This window comes from Mesoplodon bidens (assembly GCF_964165515.1).
Source record: "Mesoplodon bidens genome assembly, chromosome: 13".
Classification (NCBI taxonomy): Eukaryota; Metazoa; Chordata; class Mammalia; order Artiodactyla; family Ziphiidae; genus Mesoplodon; species Mesoplodon bidens.
Genome location: NC_138169.1, coordinates 73,139,151 through 73,162,309, shown reverse-complemented (window position 1 = coordinate 73,162,309; position 23,159 = coordinate 73,139,151). Strand labels below are relative to the sequence as shown.

Sequence of the window (23,159 nt, the reverse complement as noted above, 5' to 3'; positions counted from 1 at the left end):
TCACCAAAAAAGATACCCCACATCCAAAGACCAAGGAGAAGCACAATGAGATGGTAGGAGGGGTGCAATCACAGTAAAAGCAAATCCCATAACTGGTGGGTGGGTGACTCACAGACTGGAGTACACTTATACCACAGAAGTCCACCTTCTGGAGTGAAGGTTCTGAGCCCCACGTCAGGCGTCCCAACCTGGGGGTCTGGCAACAGGAGGAGGAATTCCTAGAGAATCAGACTTTGAAGCCTAGTGGGAATTGACTACAGAACTTCGACAGGACTGGGGAAAACAGAGACTCCACTCTTGGAGGGCACACACAAAGTAGTGTGCACACTGGGACCCAGGGGAAGGAGAAGTGACCCCAGGGGAGACTGAACCAGACCTACCTGCTAGTATCGGAGGGTCTCCTGCAGAGGTGGGGGGTGGCTGTGGCTCACCGTGTGGACAAGGAAACTGGCAGCAGAAGTTCTGGGAAGTACTCCGTGGTGTGAGCCCTCCCAGAGTCTCTCATTACCCAACCAAAGAGCCCAGGTAGGCTCCAGTGTTGGGCTGCCTCAGGCCAAACAACCAACAGGAAGGGAACCCAACACCACCCATCAACAGTCAAGTGCATTAAAGTTTTACTGAGCTCTGCCCACCACCAGTCCCTCCCATCAAGCCTCTCAGATAGCCTCATCCATGAGAGGAGAGACAGCAAAAGCAAGAAGAACTAAAATCCTGCAGCCTGTGGAACAAAAACCACATTAACAGAAAGAAAGACAGGATGAAAAGGCAGAGGGTTATGTACCAGGTGAAGGAAGAAGATAAAACCCCAGAAAAACAACTAAATGAAGTGGAAATAGGCAACCTCCCAGAAAAAGAATTCAGAATAATGATACTGAAGATGATCCAGGATCTCAGAAAAAGAAAGGAGGCAAAGATCGAGAAGATACAAGAAATGTTGGAACAGAGACCGAGAAGAATTAAAGAACAAACAAACACAGATGAACAACACAATAACTGAAATGAAAACTACACTAGAAGGAATCAATAGTGTAGGAATTCCTTCCTACACGAGAAGGAATCAATAACTGAAGCAGAAGAATGGATAAGTGACCTGGAAGACAGAATGGTGGAATTCATTGCTGTGGAACACACTAAAGAAAAAAGAATGAAAAGAAATGAAAACAGCCTAAGAGACAGCTAGGACAACATTGAATGCAACCACATTCGCATTATAGGGGTCCCAGAAGGAGAAGAGAGAGAGAAAGGACCTGAGAAAATATTTGAAGAGATTATAGTAGAAAACTTCCCTAACATAGGAAAGGAAATAGGCACTCAAGTCAAGGAAGCGCAGAGAGTCCCAGGCAGGATAAACCCAAGGAGAAACACGCTGAGACACATAGTAATCAAATTGGTAAAAATTAAAGACAAAGAAAAATTATTGAAAGCAGCAACGGAAAAATGACAAATAACATACAAGGCAACTCCAATAAGGTTAACAGCTGATTTCTCAGCAGAAACTCTACAAGCCAGAAGGGAGTGGCATGATATACTTAAAGTGATGAAAGGGAAAAAACTGCAAGCAAGATTACTGTACCTGGCAAGGATCTCATTCAGATTCGATGGAGAAATCAAAAGCTTTATAGACAAGCAAAAGCTAAGAGAATTCAGCACCACCAAACCAGCTCCACAACAACTGCTAAAGGAACTTCTCTAAGTGGGAAACACGAGAGAAGAAAAGGACTTACAAAAACAAACCCAAAACAATTAAGAAAATGGTCATAGGAACATACATATTGATAATTACCTTAAATGTGAATGGATTAAATGCTCCAACCAAAAGACACAGGCTCACTGAACAGATACAAAAACAAGACCCATATATATATGCTGTCTACAAGAGACCCACTTCAGACCTAGGGACACATACAGACCGAGAGTGAGGGGATGGAAAAAGATATTCGATGTAAATGGAAATCAAAAGAAAGCTGGAGTAGCAATACTCATATCCGATAAAACAGACTCTAAAATAAAGAATTTTACAAGAGACAAGGAAGGACACAACATAATAATCAAGGGATCAATCCAAGAAGAAGATATAACAATTATTGGGCTTCCCTGGTGGCGCAGTGGTTGAGAGTCCACCTGCTGATGCAAGGGACGCAGGTTCGTGCCCTGGTTGGGGAAGATCCCACATGCCGCGAAGCGGCTAGGCCTATAAGCCATGGCTGCTGGGCCTGCGCGTCCAGAGCCTGTGCTCCACAATGGGAGAGGCCATAACAGTGAGAGGCCCGTGTACTGCAAAAAAAAAAAAAAAAAGATATAACAATTATAAATATATATGCACCCAACATAGGAGCACCTCAATACATAAGGCAATTGCTAACAGCTATAAAAGAGGAAATCGACAGAAACAAAATAGTAGTGGGGGACGTTAACACCTCACTTACACCAATGGACAGATCATCCAAAATGAAAATAAATAAGGAAAGAGAAGCTTTACATGACACAATAGACCAGATAGATTTAATTGATATTTATAGGACATTCCATCCAAACACAGCAGATTACACTTTCTTCTCAAGTGCGCACAGAACATTCTCCAGGATAGATCACATCTTGGGTCACAAATCAAGCCTCAGTAAATTTAAGAAAATTGAAATCATATCAAGCATCAGTTCTGACCACAATGATATGAGATTAGAAATGAATTACAGGCAAAAAAAAGGTAAAAAACACAAACACATGGAAGCTAAACAATACGTTACTAAGTACCCAAGAGATCACTGAAGAAATCAAAGAGGAAATCAAAAAATACCTACACACAGATGACGATGAAAACACGACGTCCCAAAACATGGGATGCAACAAAAGCAGTTCTAAGAGACAAGTTTATAGCTATACAAGCCTACCTCAAGAAACAAGAAAAATATCAAGTAAACAATCTAACCTCACACCTAAAGGAACTAGAGAAAGAAGAACAAACAAAACCCAAAGTTAGCAGAAGGAAAGAAATCATAAAGGTCAGAGCAGAAATAAATGAAATAGAAACAAAGAAAACAATAGCAAAGATCAATAAAACTAAAAGCTGGTTCTTTGAGAAGATAAACAAAATTGATAAACCATTAGCCAGACTCATCAACAAAAAGAGGGAGACGACTCAAATCAATAAAATTAGACATGAAAAAGGAGAAGTTACAACAGACACCACAGGAATACAAAGCATCCTAAGAGACTACTACAAGCAACTCTATGCCAATAAAACAGACAACGTGGAAGAAATGGACAAATTCTTAGAAAAGTATAACCTTCCAAGACTAAACCAGGAAGAAAAAGAAAATATGAACAGACCAATCACAAGTAATGAAATTGAAACCGTGATAAAAAATCTCCCAACAAACAAAAGTGCAGGACCAGATGGCTTCACAGGTGAATTCTATCAAACATTTAGAGAAGAGCTAACAGCCAGCCCTCTCAAACTCTTCCAAAAATATTACAGAGGAAGAAACACTCCCAAACTCATTCTATGAGGCCAGCATCACCCTGATACCAAAACCAGACAAAGATACTACAAAAAAAGAAAATTACAGACCAATATCAATGATGAATATAGATGCAAAAATCCTCAACAAAATACTAGCAAACAGAATCCAACAACACATTAAAAGGATCATACACCACAATCAAGTGGGATTTATCCCAGGGATGCAAGGATTCTTCAATATATGCAAATCAATCAATGTGATACATCATATTAACATTTTGAAGAATAAAAACCATATGATCATCTCAATAGATGCAGAAAAAGCTTTTGACAAAATTCAACACCCATTTATGATAAAAAAAACTCTCCAGAAAGTAGGCATAGAGAGAACCTGTCTCAACATGATAAAGGCGATACACGACTAACCCACAGCAAACATCATTCTCAATGGTGAAAAACTGAAAGCATTTCCTCTAAGATCAGGAATGAGACAAGGATGTCCACTCGCACCGCTATTATTCAACATAGTTTTGGAAGTCCTAGCCACGGCAATCAGAGAAGAAAAAGAAATAAAAGAAATATAAATTGGGAAAGAAGAAGTAAAACTGTCACTGTTTGCAGATAACATGGTACTATACATAGAGAATCCTAAAAATGCAACCAGAAAATCACTAGAGCTAATCAATGAATTTGGTAAAGTTGCAGGATACAAAATTAATGCATAGAAATCTCTTGCATTCCTATACACAAATGATGAAAAATCTGAAACAGAAATTATGGAAACACTCCCATTTACCATTGCAACAAAAAGAATAAAATACCTAGGAATAAACCTACCCAGGGAGATAACAGACCTGTATGCAGAAAAGTATAAGACACTGATGAAAGAAATCAGAGATGATACCAAGAGATGGAGAGATATACCATGTTCTTGGATTGGAAGAATTAATATTGTGAAAATGACGATACTACCCAAAGCAATCTACAGATTCAAAGCAATCCCTATCAAACAACCAATGGCATTTTTTTACAGAACTAGAACAAATCATCTTAAAATTTGTATGGAGACACAAAAAACCCCGAATAGCTAAAGCGGTCTTGAGGGAAAAAAATGGAGCTGGAGCAATCAGACTCCCTGACTTCAGACTAGACTACAAAGTTACAGTAATCAAGGCAATATGGTACTGGCACAAAAACAGAAACACAGATCAATGGAACAAGATAGAAAGCCCAGAGATAAACCCACACACCTATGGTCAACTAATCTATGACAAAGGAGGCAAAGATATACAATGGAGAAAAGACAGTCTCTTGAATAAGTGGTGCTGGGAAAACTGGACAGCTACATGGAAAAGAATGAAATTAGAACACTCCCTAACACCATACACAAAAATAAATTCAAAATGGATTTGAGACCTAATGTAAGAGCGGACACTATAAAACTCTTAGAGGAAAACATAGGAAGAACACTCTTTAACATAAACCACAGCAAGATCTTTTTTGATCCACCTCCTACAGTAATGGAAATAAAAAGAAAAAAATGGGACCTAATGAAACTTCAAAGCTTTTGCACAGCAAAGGAAACCATAAACAAGATCAAAAGACAACCCTCAGAATGGGAGAAAATATTTGCAAATGAATCAACGGACAAAGGATTAATCTCCAAAATGTATAAACAGCTCATGCAGCTCAACATTAACGAAACAAACAACCCAATTCAAAAATGGGCAGAAGACCTAAATAGACATTTCTCCAAAGAAGACATATGGAAGGCCAAGAAGCACATGAAAAGCTGCTCAACATCACTAATTATTAGAGAAATGCAAATCAAAACTACAATGAGGTATCACCTCACACCAGTTAGAATGGGCATCATCAGAAAATCTGCAAACAACAAATGCAGGAGAGGGTGGGGAGAAAAGGGTACCCTCTTGCACTGTTGGTGGGAATGTAAATTGATACAGCCACTATGGAGAACAGTATGGAAGTTCCTTAAAAAACTAAAAATAGAATTACCATGTGATCCAGCAATGCAACTACTGAGCATATACCCAGAGAAAACCATAATTCAAAAAGACACCAGCACCCCAATATTCATTGCAGAACTATTTACAACAGCCAGGTCATGGAAGTAACCTAAATGACCATCGACAGACGAATGGATAAAGAAGTTGTGATACATATATAGAATGGAATAGTACTCAGCCATAAAAAGGAATGAAATTGAGTCATTTGTTGAGACGTGGATGGATCTAGAGACTGTCATACGGAGTGAAGTCAGTCAGAAAGAGAACAACAAATATCGTATATTAACGCATGTATGTGGAACCTAGAAAAATGGTACAGATGAACTGGTTTGCAGGGCAGTAGTTGAGACACAGATGTAGAGAACAAACATATGGACACCAAGGGGGAAAGTGGTGACGGGTTGGGGGGTGGTGTCATGAATTGGGAGATTGGGATTGACATGTATACACTGATGTGTATAAAATTGATGACTAATAAAAACCTGTTGTATAAAAAATATGTAAAATAAAATTAAGAAATTCAAAAAAAAAAGAAAATCCTAAAGACTCTATCAAAAATAACCACTTAAATATAATCAATGAATTCAGTAAAGTTGTAGAATACAACATTAACATTGAAAAATCAGTAGCATCTCTATTATAACAAATTATCTGGAAAAGAAAGAAAATTATTCCATTTATAGTAGCATCAAAAACAAGAGCCTATTTAGGAGTGAATTTAACCAAGGAGGTGAAAGAGCTCTACTCTGAAAACTACAAGACACTGATGAAAGAAAGAAATCAAAGACAACACAAATAATTGGAAAGGTATCCTGTGTTCATGGATTTGAAGAATATTGCTGTAATGTCAACACTACCAAAAGCCATCTAGAGATTTGATGCAATTCCTATCAACATTCCAATGGCAGTTTTTACAGAAGTAGGAAAACCAATGCTAAAATTTATATGGAAGCACAAAAGACTCTGAATAGCCAAAGCAATCCTGAGAAAAAAGGACAAAGTGGCTGGTATCACTTTTCTGATTTTAAGCTATACTTATAAAACTAAAGGAATCAACAGTAATGGTACTGGCATAAAAACAGATAAATAGACTAATGGAACAGAATCAAGAGCCCAGAAATAAACCCAAGTATATATGGTCAGATAATATTTGACAAGGAAGCCAATAATACTCAATGGAGAAAATACAGTCTCTGCAATAAATGGTAAAAATTGGATATCCACATGGAGAAGAATGAAATTCCACCCCTATCGTACACCACTCACAAAAATTAATTCCAAATGGATCAAAGACATAAATGTAAAACCTGAAACCATAAAACTCCTAGCAGAAAACACAGGAAAAAAAAAGCTCCTCGAAATGGATCTTCGCAAAGATTTTTTAAAATATGACACCTAAAGCACAAGCAACAAAATAAAAGATAAACAAGTGGAACTACATCAAACCAGAAAGCTGCACAGCAAAAGAAAAAAGTCAACAAAATTAAAAGATAACCTTTGGAATGGGAAGAAGCATTTGCAAACCATTTATCTGAAAAGGGGCTAGTATCCAAAATACACAGGGAACTCATACGCACAAAAAATAAGAATCAAACTAAAAATGGGCAAAGAACTTGAATATACACTTGTCCAAAGAAGATACACGAATGGCCAACAGGTACATGACAACGTTCAATATCACTAATCACTAGAGAAATACAAATCAAAACCACAATGAGATATCACCTCACTCCTGTCAGGATGGCTAGCATCAAAAAGACAAAAGATAACAAATGTTGCCAGGATACGAAGAAAAGGGAACCCTTGTGCACACTTGGTGGGATTATAAATTGTTTCAGCCACTATGTTAAACAATATGGATGTTCCTCAAAACACTAAAAATAGAACTACCATGTGATCCAGACATCCCACTTCTGGGAATATACCTGAAGAAAACAAAAACATGTAGAAGTCATATCTGCATCCCCATGTTCACAACAGCATTATTTACAATAGCCAAGACATGGGAACAACCTAAGTATCCATCAGTGGATGAATGGATAAAGAAGCTGTGCTATATACACACAATGAAATATTATTTAGTGTAAGAAACGAGGAAATCCTGCTATTTGTGACAACATAGATGGATGGCCCTTGAGGGCATTATGCTAAGTGAAATAAATCCGGGAGAGAAAGACAAAGATTAGATGATCTTACTTATACGTGGAATCTAAAAAAATAGCCAAAATCATGGAAAAAGTGATCAGATCTGTGGTAATCAGAGGTGGAGAAGGGTGGGAGAAACTGGATGAAGGTGGTCAAAAGGCACAAACTTCCAGTTATAAGATAAATAAGTACTAGGGATGCATGATGACTATATGCATGATAAATACATATGTAAGTTGTATGATAAATATATACATAAGTTGTTAAGAGCATAAATCCTAAGGGTTCTCACCACAAGGAAAAAAATTTTTCCTTTATTTTATATTGATATGAGATGATGGATGTTAACTAAACTTAATGTGGGAATCATTTCACTATATATGTAAGTCAAATCATCATGCTGTACACCTTAAACTTACACAGTACTGTATGTCAATTACACCTCAATAATACCGGGGGGGGGGGAAAAAGACAACACATATGGCAAAACAGCACATGAACAGATGCTCAACATCGTTAGTCCTTAGGGAAATGCATGAGGAAGGATTAAAAGAGGCACGAGAAAACTTTGGGGGGTGACGAATCTGTTTACTCTCTTGATTGTGGTGATGGTTTAATAGGTATATGACATGTTAAAAAATATAAAATTGCACACTTTAAAACAGTAAGTCCCCTACATACGAACCTTCAAGTTGTGACCTTTCAAAGATGCGAACGTGCGGTCCATCAGAGTCAGGCGTGAGTGAAATTGCAGCTCACCCTCCGTCTCCTGTTGCTGATGATCCTTCAGCTCTTCCACCTCCCACCTCCTCTCCCTCCTCCAGTCAGTAACTCTTCTTGCCTGTTCACTCGATGTCAGCCCCTGTGTGCCAGCTGTTGTACTGTACTACTGTACTTTTCAAGGTACTGTACTGTAAGACTCAAAATGTTTTATTTTTTGTGTTTGTTTTTTATGTATCATTTCTGTGAAAAGTATTATAAACCTATTACAATACACTACTATTAATACATAGCTGATTGTGTTAGTTGTGTACCTAGGCTAACTTTGATGGACTTACGAACAAACTGGACTTATGGACGCGCTCTCGGAACGGAACTCGTTGGTATGTAGGGGGCTTACAGTATGTGTACCTCAAAAGAAGCTGTTTTAAAGAAAGAAAAAAAAAGCAAAGAAGTGGGGAGTAAGACTTTTTTTTTTTTTTTTTTGCGGTACGCGGGCCTCTCACTGCTGTGGCCTCTCCCGTTGCGGAGCACAGGCTCCGGACACGCAGGCTCAGCGGCCATGGCTCATGGGCCCAGCCGCTGCGCGGCATGTGGGATCTTCCCGGACCGGGGCATGAACCCATGTCCCCTGCATCAGCAGGCGGACTCTCAACCACTGCGCCACCAGGGAAGCCTGGGGAGTGAGACTTTTAAAAATGAATTATTTTTCACATTTTTAACATTTTTTAAAAGTTTTGACCCATATGAATATATATTATCTACTCCAAAAATTAAATAATAAATAGAAATGATATTTAAGCCAAAAAAGGGTAGCTTGAGTTGATATTTTTCCTGCTTAAGCTACAAACCCTCTCAAAGGATCTCCCGAGCCCACAAAATCCTCACTAGACCAGCAACCCTCAGCTGTTTACTCTGCTCGCTTGGGTGACTGCGAATCCAAAGACATGGTGGCTTCCTGTTCGTGGTTATAGACTGAGAGCAGTGTTCTGTTAGGCCATGTGTATGTACATATGTTTTCTTTGACCTCAGGAGAAGCTGACTAACATGTTAAGGTCATGTCAAATATGGGGTAGCACCAATAAAATTTGACACAATGTTCCAGATTCAAAGACCAGTACAGATTTGCTTCTATACCACCCAGTATCAGCTAAGATGAGCTCAGCAGTAAGATGCATAGGAAGAAATAACTCTCATAGTTTTAAAATTATCAGAAATTTGGCCTCGGGAATTCCCTGGCAGTCCAGTGGTTAGGACTCCACACTCTAACTGCCAAGGGCCCGGGTTTCAATCCCTGGTTGGGGAACTAAGATCCCACAAGCCGAGCAGCACGGCCAAAAAAAAAAAAAAAAAGTAAATTTGGCCTCAAAACTCCCCCGTTTTTTTTTCTTTTTTTCGCTGTGCGGCTTGCAGGATCTTAGTTACCTGACCTGGGATGGAACCCGTGTCCCCTGCACTAGAAGCCCAAAGTCCTAACCACTGGACCACCAGGGAATTCCCTGGCCTCAAAACTTGAATCAGGTTTCCCTGGTGGCGCAGTGGTTGAGAGTCCGCCTGCCGATGCAGGGGACATGGGTTCGTGCCCTGGTACGGGAAGATCCCACATGCCACAGAGCAGCAAGGCCCATGAGCCATGGCCGCTGAGCCTGTGTGTCCGGAGCCTGTGCTCCGCAGTGGGAGAGGCCACAACAGTGAGAGGCCCGCATACCGCAAAAAAAGAAAAAAAAAAAAATCTCCCAACAAACAAAAGTGCAGGACCAGATGGCTTCACAGGTGAATTCTATCAAACATTTAGAGGAGAGCTAAAACCCAGCCCTCTCAAACTCTTCCAAAAAAATTGCAGAGGAAGGAACACACCCAAACTCATTCTATGAGGCCAGCGTCACCCTGATACCAAAACCAGACAAAGATACAACAAAAAAAGAAAATTACAGACCAAATATCAATGATGAATATAGATGCAAAAATCCTCAACAAAATACTAGCAAACAGAATCCAACAACACATTAAAAGGATCATACACCACAATCAAGTGGGATTTATCCCAGGGATGCAAGGATTCTTCAATATATGCAAATCAATCAATGTGATACACCATATTAACAAACTGAAGAATAAAAACCATATGATCATCTCAATAGATGCCGAAAAAGCTTTTGACAAAATTCAACACCCATTTATGATAAAAACTCTCCAGAAAGCAGGCAGAGAGGGAACCTGTCTCATCATAATAAATGCGATACACAACAAACCCACAGCAAACATCATTCTCAATGGTGAAAAATTGAAAGGTTTTCCTCTAAGATCAGGAACGAGACAAGGATGTCCACTCGCACCGCTATTATTCAACATAGTTTTGGAAGTCCTAGCCATGGCAATCAGAGAAGGAAAAGAAATACAAATTGGAAAAGAAGGAGTAAAACTGTCACTGTTTGCAGATGACATGATACTATACATAAAGAATCCTGAAAATGCCACCAGAAAATTACTAGAGCTAATCAATGAATTTGATAAAGTTGCAGGATACAAAATTAATCACAGAAATCTCTTGCATTCCTATACACTAACGATGAAAAATCTGAAACAGAAATTACGGAAACACTCCCATTTACCATTGCAACAAAAGGAATAAAATACCTAGGAACAAACCTACCTAGGGAGATAAAAGACCTGTATGCAGAAAACTATAAGACACTGATGAAAGAAATTAGAGATGATACCAAGAGATGGAGAGATATACCATGTTCTTGGATTGGAAGAATTAATATTGTGAAAATGACGATACTACTCAAAGCAATCCCTATCAAACTACCAATGGCATTTTTTTACAGAACTAGAACAAATCATCTTAAAATTTGTATGGAGACACAAAAAACCCCGAATAGCCAAAGCGGTCTTGAGGGAAAAAACGGAGCTGGAGGAATCAGACTCCCTGACTTCAGACTAGACTACAAAGTTACAGTAATCAAGGCAATATGGTACTGGCACAAAAACAGAAACATAGATCAATGGAACAAGATAGAAAGCCCAGAGATAAACCCACACACCTATGGTCAACTAATCTATGACAAAGGAGGCAAAGATATACGATGGAGAAAAGACAATCTCTTCAATAAGTGGTGCTGGGAAAACTGGACAGCTACATGGAAAAGAACGAAATTAGAATACTCCCTAACACCATACACAAAAATAAGCTCAAAATGGATTTGAGACCTAAATGTAAGAGCAGACACTATAAAACTCTTAGAGGAAAACACAGGAAGAACACTCTTTGACATAAATCACACCAACATCTTTTTTGATCCACCTCCTACAGTAATGGAAATAAAAATAAACAAATGGGACCTAATGAAACTTCAAACCTTTTGCACAGTAAAAGAAACCATAAACAAGATCAAAAGACAACCCTCAGAATGGGAGAAAATATTTGCAAATGAATCAACGGACCAAGGATTAATCTCCAAAATATATAAACAGCTCATGCAGCTCAATATTAAAGAAACAAACAACCCAATACAAAAATGGACAGACCTAAATAGACATTTCTCCAAAGAAGACGTACGGAAGGCCAAGAAGCACATGAAAAGCTGCTCAACATCACTAATTATTAGAGAAATGCAAATCAAAACTACAATGAGGTATCACCTCACACCAGTTAGAATGGGCATCATCAGAAAATCTGCAAACAACAAATGCTGGAGAGGGTGTGGAGAAAAGAGTACCCTCTTGCACTGTTGGTGGAAATGTAAATTGATACAGCCACTATGGAGAACAGTATGGAAGTTCCTTAAAAAACTAAAAATAGAATTACCATGTGATCCAGCAATCCCACTACTGGGCATATACTGAGAGAAAACCATAATTCAAAAAGACACATGCACCCAAATGTTCACTGCAGCACTATTTACAATAGCCAGGTCGTGGAAGTAACCTAAATGCCCATCGACAGACGAATGGATAAAGAAGTTGTGGTACACATATAGAAGGGAATATCATTCAGCCATAAAAAGGAACGAAACTGAGTAATTTGTTGAGATGTGGATGGATCTACAGACTACCATACAGAGTGAAGTAAGAAAGAGAACAACAAATATCGTATATTAACGCATGTATGTGGAACGTAGAAAAATGGTACAGATGAACTGGTTCGCAGGGCAGAAATTGAGACACAGATGTAGAGAACAAACATATGGACACCAAGGGGGAAAGCGGTGGGGGTTGGGGGTGTCATTAATTGGGAGATTGGGATTGACATGTATACACTGATGTGTATAAAACTGATGTCTAATAAGAACCAGTTGTATAAAAAAATAGATAAAATAAAATTCAGAAACTCAAAAAAAAATTCCTAAAGACTCTATCAAAAATAACCACTTAAATATAATCAATGAATTCAGTAAAGTTGTAGAATACAACATTAACATTGAAAAATCAGTAGCATCTCTATTATAACAAATTATCTGGAAAAGAAAGAAAATTATTCCATTTATAGTAGCATCAAAAACAAGAGCCTATTTAGGAGTGAATTTAACCAAGGAGGTGAAAGAGCTCTACTCTGAAAACTACAAGACACTGATGAAAGAAAGAAATCAAAGACAACACAAATAATTGGAAAGGTATCCTGTGTTCATGGATTTGAAGAATATTGCTGCAATGTCAACACTACCAAAAGCCGTCTAGAGATTTGATGCAATTCCTATCAACATTCCAATGGCAGTTTTTACAGAAGTAGAAACCAATGCTAAAATTTATATGGAAGCACAAAAGACTCTGAATAGCCAAAGCAATCCTGAAAAAAAAAGGACAAAGTAGCTGGTATCACTTTCTTGATTTTAAGCTATACTTATAAAACTACAGGAATCAACAGTATGGTACTGGCATAAAAACAGATAAATAGACTAATGGAACAGAATCAAGAGCCCAGAAATAAACCCAAGTATATATGGTCAGATAGTATTTGACAAGGAAGCCAATAATACTCAATGGAGAAAATACAGTCTCTGCAATAAATGGTAAAAATTGGATATCCACATGGAGAAGAATGAAATTCCACCCCTATTGTACACCACTCGCAAAAATTAATTACAAATGGATCAAAGACATAAACGTAAGACCTGAAACCATAAACATCCTAGCAGAAAACATAGAAAAAAAGCTCCTCGACATGGATCTTGGCAATGATTTTTTTAAATATGACACCTAAATCACAAGCAACAAAATAAAAGATAAACAAGTGGAACTACATCAAACCAGAAAGCTGCACAGCAAAAGAAAAAAGTCAACAAAATTAAAAGATAACCTTTGGAATGGGAAGAAGCATTTGCAAACCATTTATCTGAAAAGGGGCTAATATCCAAAATACACAGGGAACTCATATGCACAAAAAATAAGAATCCAATTAAAAGATGGGCAAAGAACTTAAATACATACTTGTCCAAAGAAGATACACGAATGGCCAACAGGTACATGACAACGCTCAATATCACTAATCATTAGAGAAATCCAAATCAAAACCACAATGAGATATCACCTCACTCCTGTCAGGATGGCTAGCATTAAAAAGACAGATAACAAATGTTGCCAGGATACAAAGAAAAGGGAACCCTTGTGCACACTTGGTGGGATTATAAATTGTTTCAGCCACTATGTTAAACAATATGGAGGTTCCTCAAAACATTAAAAATAGAACTGCCATATGATCCAGACATCCCACTTCTGGGAATATACCTGAAGAAAACAAAAACATGTGGAAGTGGTATCTGCATCCCCATGTTCACAACAGCATTATTTACAATAGCCAAGACATGGAAACAACCCAAGTATCCATCAATGGATGAATGGATAAAGAAGCTCTGCTATATACACATATTATTTAGTGTAAGAAACGAGGAAATCCGATTTGTGACAACACAGATGGCCCTTGAGGGCATTATGCTAGGTGAAAAAAATCCGGGAGAGAAAGACAAAGATTAGATGATCTTACTTATACGTGGAATCTAATAAAATAGCCAAAAGCATGGAAAAAGTGATCAGATCTGTGGTTATCAGAGGTGGAGAAGAGACATAGAGGGAACTTTCCTCCCCATAATAAAGGCCATATATGACAAACCCACAGCCAACATCGTCCTCAATGGTGAAAAACTGAAAGCTTTTCCACTAAGATCAGCAACAAGACAAGGTTGCCCACTCTCTCCACTCTCATTCAACATAATTTTGGAAGTTGTGGCCACAGCAATTAGAGCAGAAAAGGAAATAAAAGGAATCCAAATTGGAAAAGAAGAAGTAAAGCCGTCACTGTTTGCAGATGACATGATACTATACATAGATAATCCTAAAGATGCTACCAGAAAACTACTAGAGCTAACCAATGAATTTGTTAAAGTGGCAGGATACAAAATATGCACAGAAATCTCTGGCATTCCTATACACTAATGATGAAAAATCTGAAAGTGAAATCAAGAAAACACTCCCATTTACCACTGCAACAAAAAGAATAAAATATCTAGGAATAAACCTACGTAAGGAGACAAAAGACCTGTGTGCAGAAAATTATAAGACAGTGATGAAAGAAATTAAAGATGATACAAATAGATGGAGAGATATACCATGTTCTTGGATTGGAAGAATTGACATTGTGAAAATGACTCTACTACCGAAAGCAATCTACAGATTCAATGCAATCCCTATCACACTACCACTGGCATTTTTCACAGAACTAGAACAAAAAATTTCACAATTTGTATGGAAACACAAAAGACCCCGAATAGCCAAAGCAATCTTGAGAACGAAAAATGGAGCTGGAGGAATCAGGCTCCCTGACTCCAGACTATACTACAAAGCTACAGTAATCAAGACAGTATGGTACAGGCACAAAAACAGAAAGATCAATGGAACAGGATAGAAAGACCAGAGATAAACCCACACACATATGGTCACCTTATCTTTGATAAAGGAGGCAGGAATGTACAGTGGAGAAAGGACAGCCTCTTCAATAAGTGGTGCTGGGAAAACTGGACAGGTACATGAAAAAGTATGAGATTAGGTCACTCCCTAACACCATACACAAAAATAAGCTCAAAATGGATTAAAGACCTAAATGTAAGGCCAGAAACTATCAAACTCTTAGAGGAAAACATAGGCAGAACATTCTATGACATAAATCACAGCAAGATCCTTTTTGACTCACCTCCTAAGGAAATGGAAATAAAGACAAAAATAAACACATGGGACCTAATGAAACTTAAAAGCTTTTGCACAGCAAAGGAAACCATAAACAAGACCAAAAGACAACCCTCAGAATGGGAGAAAATATTTGCAAATGAAGCAACTGACAAAGGATTCATCTCCAAAATTTATAAGCAGCTCATGCAGCTCAATAGCAAAAAAACAAACAACCCAATCCAAAAATGGGCAGAAGACCTAAATAGACATTTCTCCACAGAAGATATACAGACTGCCAACAAACACATGAAAGAATGCTCAACATCTTTAATCATTAGAGAAATGCAAATCAAAACTACAATGAGATATCATCTCACACCAGTCAGAATGGCCATCATCAAAAAATCTAGAAACAATAAATGCTGGAGAGGGTGTGGAAAAAAGGGAACACTCTTGCACTGCTGGTGGGAACGTGAATTGGTACAGCCACTATGGAGAACAGTATGGAGGTTCCTTAAAAAACTACAAATAGAACTACCATATGACCCAGCAATCCCACTACTGGGCATATACCCTGAGAAAACCATAATTCAAAAAGAGTCATGTACCAAAATGTTCATTGCAGCTCTATTTACAATAGCCTGGAGATGCAAACAACCTAAGTGCCCATCATCGGATGAATGGATAAAGAAGATGTGGCACATATATACAATGGAATATTACTCAGCCATAAAAAGAAACGAAACTGAACTATTTGTAGTGAGGTGGATGGACCTAGAGTCTGTCATACAGAGTGAAGTCAGTCAGAAAGAGAAAGACAAATACCGTATGCTAACACATATATATGGAATTTAAGAAAAAAATGTCATGAAGAACCTAGGGGCAGGACAGGAATAAAGACACAGACCCACTAGAGAATGGACTTGAGGATATGGGGAGGCGGAAGGGTAAGCTGTGACAAAGCGAGAGAGTGGCATGGACATATATACACTACCAAACGTAAAACAGATAGCTAGTGGGAAGCAGCCGCAGAGCATAGGGAGATCAGCTCGGTGCTTTGTGACTACCTAGAGGGGTGGGATAGGGAGGGTGGGAGACGCAAGAGGGAAGAGATATGGGAACCTACGTATATGTATAACTGATTCACTTTGTTATAAAGCAGAAATTAACACACCATTGTAAAGCAATTATACTCCAATAAAGAAAAAAAACCAAAACCCTCAGAACTGGTGGATCCCATTTTAGAGATGAGGAAGAAGAGGCTCAGGGGATGGAAGTGAACTTGTCCAAGGTCACACATGCAGGAAGCAACAGAGGCAGGCCTTCTTTGCACCTTCAGCCCCTGGCATCCAGTCCCCTCCGTGCACACACAGATCCTTTCCTCCTCCGTACCAGCCCCCACTTCCCAATACAGATCTTGTCAGCTCCTCCCCTGCCCAAAATGGTTAGTGGTTTCCCACCACATATCAACTGTCCTCCAAACAGCTCACCTGAGAGGTCTAATTCTTCCCCACTTCGCTCCCTGCCAGCCTTTCCCACCATTACATGCCTCCCCCAACCCCCGCCCACATTCACGCATACAGACCCCTGCATTCCCCATCTGTTTGTCCTTCTCCAAAGATGCCCTGCCTTTTCTTACCTGGGAGCCTTTGCTCAGGCTGTGCTCAGATCTCAGCCGCCCTCCCTCCATCTGCGTCTTGCCCTACCCCACCCCAACTGCTCAAACCACACTGCCTCTAAAAATCTGTCCCCACGCCCCCAGCCAGAATCCAAAGTTGCTCCAAGGTTCCAGGAATGCTTTGCTTAACCTTGATCACAATGTTGCTCTCTGCCCGCGTGAGTTATTTATGTGCCTGTCTACCTGCTAGAGTGCAAACACTGTGTCTGATCATCGCTGAAATCCCTGCCACACCCTCACCCAGTACCCTGTTCGACTGAGCCAGTTTCCATAAAAATCACAACAGCCACAGTGATCAACTCACTACGTTCTTGGGCAGTTTCTTCCACAGAATGCTCTGACACAGATGATCTCCATTAATGAATCCAATCTGTTAACTTAGTAAGTGTATTTGCTGCACTGCACTTCATTAAATATAGGAAAAACAGAACACCATCCATCCCCAAATATCTTCCCTATTAATCTGTTTTGTACTTGAAATTCTATTGAACAGTACACAGAAGGAGATTAAATACTGCAAAGGGTCAACCTTGTAAGGCACGAGCAGCCATTAAAACTTTAGCAAGGGGCTTCCCTGGTGGCACATTGGTTAAGAATCCACCTGGCAATGCAGGGGACATGGGTTCGAGCCCTGCTCCGGGAAGATCCCACATGCCGCGAAACAACTAAGCCCGTGCACCACAACTGCTGAGCCTGTGCTCTAGAGCCTGTGCGCCGCAACTACTAAGCCTGTGCTCTAGAGCCCGCGAGCCACAACTACTGAAGCCCTTGTGCCTAGACCCCGTGCTCTGCAACAGGAGAAGCCTGCGCACTGCAATGAAGAGTGGCCCCTGCTCGCCGCAACTAGAGAAAGCCCGTGCACAGCAACGAAGACCCAATGCAGCCAAAAATTTTAAAAATTAAAAAAAAAAAAGACACTTTAGCAAGGACCAGCTTCTCAGATTATCCCCGGAAAAGTAGGCATCAAGACCTGGGCATAGTCAGGGACATTTTGAAAGGAATGAGAAAAGGTGGGGGGGTGGTAGAAGCTGCTCACAGTAAGAGTCCCCCAGTTGTGGAGGTGGGTGACACCTCCAGGAGGATGCAACCCATCACCAAGATAGAAGGGTCAGGCACTTTACAGGTTACACTTATTTTTTCAGTTGAACACTGGGGAAGGTCAGGCAGGCATTGAAACCTGAACCTTGAAAACATTTTGCTAAGTAAAAGAAGCCAGTCACAAAGGACCACATACTGTAGGATTCCATTTATATGAAATGATGTCCAGAATAGACAAATCCATAGAGAGAGAAAGGAGACTAGTGGTTGCTTAAGGCTGGGGGAGGGTGGGGTGGGAGGAAATGGAGGAGAGGGACTGCTGAAGGTTATGGGATTTCTTTGGGGGATGATGAAAATGTTCTAAAATTGACTATGGTGATAGTTGCACAACCCTGTGAATATATTCTCACTGAATTTTACACTTTGAGTAAGTTGTGTGGCACATGAATTCCAATAAAGCTGTTGTTAAAATTAAAAAAATTAAAAAAGGAGGTGGAGAAGGGTGGGAGAAGTTGGATGAAGGTGGTCAAAAGGCACAAACTTCCAGTTATAAGATAAATAAGTGCTAGGGATGCATGATGACTATATGCATGATAAATACATATGTAAGTTGTATGATAAATATATACATAAGTTGTTAAGAGCATAAATCCTAAGGGTTCTCATCACAAGGAAAAAAATTTTTTCTTTATTTTATATTGATATGAAATGATGGATGTTAACTAAACTTAATGTGGGAATCATTTCACTATATATTTAAGTCAAATCATGCTGTACACCTTAAACTTACACAGTACTGTATGTCAATTACACCTCAATAAAACCAGGGGGGAAAAGATAACACATATGTCAAAACAGCACATGAACAGATGCTCAACATCATTAGTCCTTAGGGAAATGCATGAGGAAGGATTAAAAGAGGCACGAGAAAACTTTTGGGGGTGACAAATCTGTTTACTCTCTTGATTGTGGTGATGGTTTAATAGGTATATGACATGTTATAAATATAAAATTGCACACTTTAAAACAGTAAGTCCCCTACATACGAACCTTCAAGTTGTGACCTTTCAAAGATGCGAACGTGCGGTCCATCAGTCAGGCGTGAGTGAAATTGCAGCCCACCCTCCGTCTCCTGTTGCTGATGATCCTTCAGCTCTTCCACCTCCCACCTCCTCTCCCTCCTCCAGTCAGTAACTCTTCTTGCCTGTTCACTCGATGTCAGCCCCTGTGTGCCAGCTGTTGTACTGTACTACTGTACTTTTCAAGGTACTGTACTGTAAGACTCAAAATGTTTTATTTTTTGTGTTTGTTTTTTATGTATCATTTCTGTGAAAAGTATTATAAACCTATTACAGTACACTACTATTAATACATAGCTGATTGTGTTAGTTGTGTACCTAGGCTAACTTTGTTGGACTTACGAACAAACTGGACTTATGAACATGCTCTCGGAACGGAACTCGTTGGTATGTAGGGGGCTTACTGTATGAGTACCTCAAAAGAAGCTGTTTTAAAGAAAGAAAAAAAAAAGCAAAGAAGTGGGGAGTGAGACTTTGTTTTTTTTTTTTTTTTTTCTTTGTGGTACACAGGCTTCTCACTGTTGTGGCCTCTCCCGTTGCGGAGCACAGGCTCCGGACGCGCAGGCTCAGCGGCCATGGCTCACGGGCCCAGCCGCTCCGCGGCATGTGGGATCTTCCCGGACCGGGGCACGAACCCGTGTTCCCTGCGTCAGCAGGCGTCCGGGAGAGGCCACAACAGTGAGAGGCCCGCGTTCCGCAAAAAAACCCACCAACAACAAAAAACAAACTTGAATCAAATCATAATGCAGCTGTTTACAATAAACATAGGAGGAAGGGAATTCTAACATGGAGAGAAATCCAAACCTCCCAACCAACTATGGTGGTTAAAGGCCCAGGGTGCTCCTGCCAAATTCAGGATATGTTACTCACTCCAGGTAACCTGCCTAGGATCTCCAGTTGGAGAGACGATCAATGTTCCTTTGGCCCCTGATGCTGTTCAACAACAGCAGTCACTGTCACAGTGCTGTCATGAGCCATGGAATGTTTCTGTTTCCTTCCACCAAGGGATTAAAGATATTGGATCTGGATTGCGAAGCCAAGGAGGGAAGGTTCCACTGCCTAGCATGTCTCCTCAGGAATCAATTCTCCCAAGTGATAAGAATCAACCTTTAGATTAGAGGTCAATTAGCCAAATGGGAGTCATCTTGCAGGTTCATTACATGGTGGATGCTGAGCCATGTTGTACAATGAGTAAGCCAGTCTATGGAAATCCTACAGGAGGCTTCCAGTTACCATTCACTTTGGAATGCTCACCTACCTTCAGCTTCCTCATTTAAATTTTGTGTGACTGACATAAAAGTGCATGCGTATTGAAGAGTTTCATAGCGGTAACACTAAGGATTATTGATAAAAGTAGAGTTACAGTTCAAGTTTTTGGAGAATTTGCATCAGAATTTCACCATTGTAAACATCTTGAGTAAATGTGGACCAGAAGAGCTCTTTTCAGTTTACTGGGTTTATCCAAGACTGGGATATTTCTTAGGATTTGGTGGCTTTGGGTGAACATACCTTCACTTTGATCTGCTCCAACAGCAAACAACAACAAAACACCCCATAAACCAAAATATCATTAGCTGGGCCTCTAGAAGCCTCAACTCCTGCTAAACTGATACCATGATTGCTCTTCAAAATCACCTGGAGGAGGTCTCCCTCATTGCTTTCAGAAAACACAATTCACTCTGCTTTGAAAGCCTCCCCAGCTCCTTTCATTGAACTCTGCCTTCACCTTTCTTTAAGGCTACCCCAGATCCCACACTGTACCCAGGACAATTCAAAGAAACTACCCCTGGCTACTGTGAATTGTGCTTTCAGAAAGCAACAACCAGCCAGAGCACACGCAGCCCGGTGAGCCTGCAGGGGGGCTGGGGTGGATCCTGAGAGGAAACGAAGTCAGGGAAGGTCGCCAGCTGGAGAATGAGATGATGGAATTTATGTTTCTAAGTGTTGGCCCTGGTTGAAGTGTAGAAATTAGAATGGAGAACTAAGGAGGATCCAGAACACAGGAGGGATGATGCCACAGCTGAGCCCTGAACACCTTGGTTGGGGCGGGGGAGGTGTGTCAGGAGCACCCACTCGGCAGAAAATCCAAATACAACCTTATAATCAACCATCTGCAGATTCAACTAACCTCAGGTGTGTAGTACTGCAGTATCTATTTATTGAAAAAAATCCACCTATCAGTTCAAACTCGTGTTGTTCAAGGGTCAACTGTACTTACATGGTACTAGAAGGTAAGGATGGGTGTTGAGGCTGAAAAGTTTGAGTTTTGAGGAAGGACCTTCAGAAAGCTCCTATTTAATGGCTTGAAGCAAAAGATGGGTCATTTCCTGAGAAGTGGGGCAGTGGAAAGGATCTCCAGGGTCTGAGATACTTTGAATTCACTGGGGGTGAAGGAGGGCGGGGCAGGGGATGGGGCGGGCCCACCAGAAGCCCTCAGCAGCTTGAAGGCTTGAAAGTGTGATTATGCAGGATCGTGAAACAAAAGAACCATGATTAACTATCGATATCATCTGTGCCCTAATTCAGAAGGCTCACTAGATGCCAAGCACACACTAGGCATTTCTGTATAACTTGACCTCATACCAACCTCACAAAGGCAACCTTTCCAGAGGATGATTAGCATTTTACAGTCGAAAATCCTGTGGCTCAGAGAAGTTAAGGAACCCGACCAGGGTCACCGAGGCAGAACTTAAGAGCCCTGTGTCCTAGGGTATCTGGCTTCAGAGCCCCATTATTCACCCTCCTTAAAGGACAGCAGAACTTTAAAATAATTTCACTCACTTTTTAAGGGAGGAAATTATAGATAAAGCTAGCAGTTGACGAACATGAAGGAGCCTGAGAATCACTGAAATAAATTAACAAGCAAACCTAAGTGTTTACATTTAACTCTACAAGTTACGTTTTCAGTTCCTTAAATTAACAGTTTCACCGTAATGATAACCCACTCTTTTTGTCTGCAATTTCAAACCGGTTTTAAATATTACTGAGATTTTTTTTTTGATTGCTTGACCAATTTGCTAATTAAGCAAACACTGGGCCTCCCCTCCCAGTACCCATTCCCCCCACCCCCGTTCCCGGCCCCGGCATGGGGAAAGGTGCCCGAGAGGCGCTTACAGTGATTTCTGCCTCTTCTCTCTTCGAAACTGTTTTGAGGAGCAAATAACCGAGCGCCTGAGAAAGCTCTAAAGACGCCTGTGAGGTTGCTCGGAGATGAAACGCTGAAAGCATCGCCCGAGGTCCGGCCGGCCCACCACACCTGAGAGATGCGCGCGCAGCCGGAAAAGCAGGACCAGCTGCGCACACGCGGAAGTGCCCGGAGACAAAATGGCGCCGCCGCCGGCGCGGGCCCTTATGCGCTACGGTGGCCCTCGGGGGCCATTACAGTTTTAGGACCGCGACTCGCTTGTGGTTCCTGGTGGAGCGAAGGGGACGTCCGCCGAGAGACTAGAACAACCCTGACTGGGCGTGGGGCCGAAACATCGAGGACCGCTAGATGAGGGTGCCCCCAGCAGGCCACAGTCAGATGAGGAGAGAAGAGCAATGCCATTCACTGAATTCATTCATTTATTCATGCACTCATGAGCACCGACAAACTTCCGTTTGTTCTTGGAAGTGACCCCTTCCGCGATGCTGTAAGGGAAGTTCTGCTTCCGGAGGGAGGCTGGACTAAACGAGATTGTCCCCCCAACAGAATGATACCAATCACTTACTGAGAGCAAGGCTCTGTGCTAAGTGCCCTGGAAGGATGCCAGGATGGCCTCTTACCTACAATCTGGTGGTGACATGTACGGGCCACCTACCAGACACAGAGCAGAGGCAAGTTCAATGCCGGCTGTGGGTAGATGAGGAGA

The 23,159-nt window shown here is 40.6% G+C and overlaps 1 long non-coding RNA gene across 3 annotated transcripts in view; it reads right to left on the bottom strand.

Moving 5' to 3' along the window:
• The window catches only part of LOC308626905, a 55,894-nt gene extending 33,306 nt beyond the window's left edge, over positions 1-22,588 (bottom strand). Inside the window, exon 1 of one of the 3 annotated variants that reach the window (XR_014017319.1) lies at positions 22,423-22,588. This is a non-coding gene — a long non-coding RNA (uncharacterized lncRNA). The remainder of the gene's footprint in view (positions 1-22,422) is intronic. The other 2 variants (XR_014017320.1, XR_014017321.1) reach the window with 2 other exon arrangements.
• Between the last annotated feature and the right edge of the window lie 571 nt (positions 22,589-23,159).